Raw genomic sequence first — 580 nt, 5'->3', positions numbered from 1 at the left:
CACTGGATCACTTTCATTTCCTTCACCTGCTCCGCCCACCAACCAATTTCTGCAGCTCTGCAACTGCATCCCTGTCCATCCTCACCCTTCTGCTCCCAACCCTCACCTCCTTGTATCCCCAATTTGTTTTTTCACAATAAAAATTTTAAAAAAAGTTAAAGCATAAAGTATATCTAGTTGTTGTTATGTGTCATTAAGTCAACTGCTCTCATAGCAACGCTATGCACAAGAGCTCTTACCCCTGTCCTATCCTGAGATAATCTTGCTGCCTTCAACGCACCTACCCAATTACCCCAGTTACTGTGGCATCTGGGGTTCTTCCTCTCCTGCACTGTCCCTCTACCTTTCCAAGCATAACCTTCTCTAAGGACTGGTCACTCCCAGTAATATGACCAGGTCATGTGAGACAGAGCTTCAAAAGCCTAGCCTCCAAAGAGCAATGTGGGAATTGGCAGACACAGAAGAATTTCATGAAACAACATATGAGCAAGAGCCTATGAAAGAAGTTCAGGCTGCTTTGAAGGAAATGGCAAAAAATATGGCTCCAGGAATAGATGGTATACCAATTAACATATTTCAG

Source organism: Elephantulus edwardii, unplaced genomic scaffold (assembly GCF_000299155.1).
Source record: "Elephantulus edwardii isolate Elephantulus edwardi_28Jun2011 unplaced genomic scaffold, EleEdw1.0 scaffold00174, whole genome shotgun sequence".
NCBI classification, from domain to species: Eukaryota; Metazoa; Chordata; class Mammalia; order Macroscelidea; family Macroscelididae; genus Elephantulus; species Elephantulus edwardii.
This window is presented reverse-complemented; position numbering follows the sequence as displayed.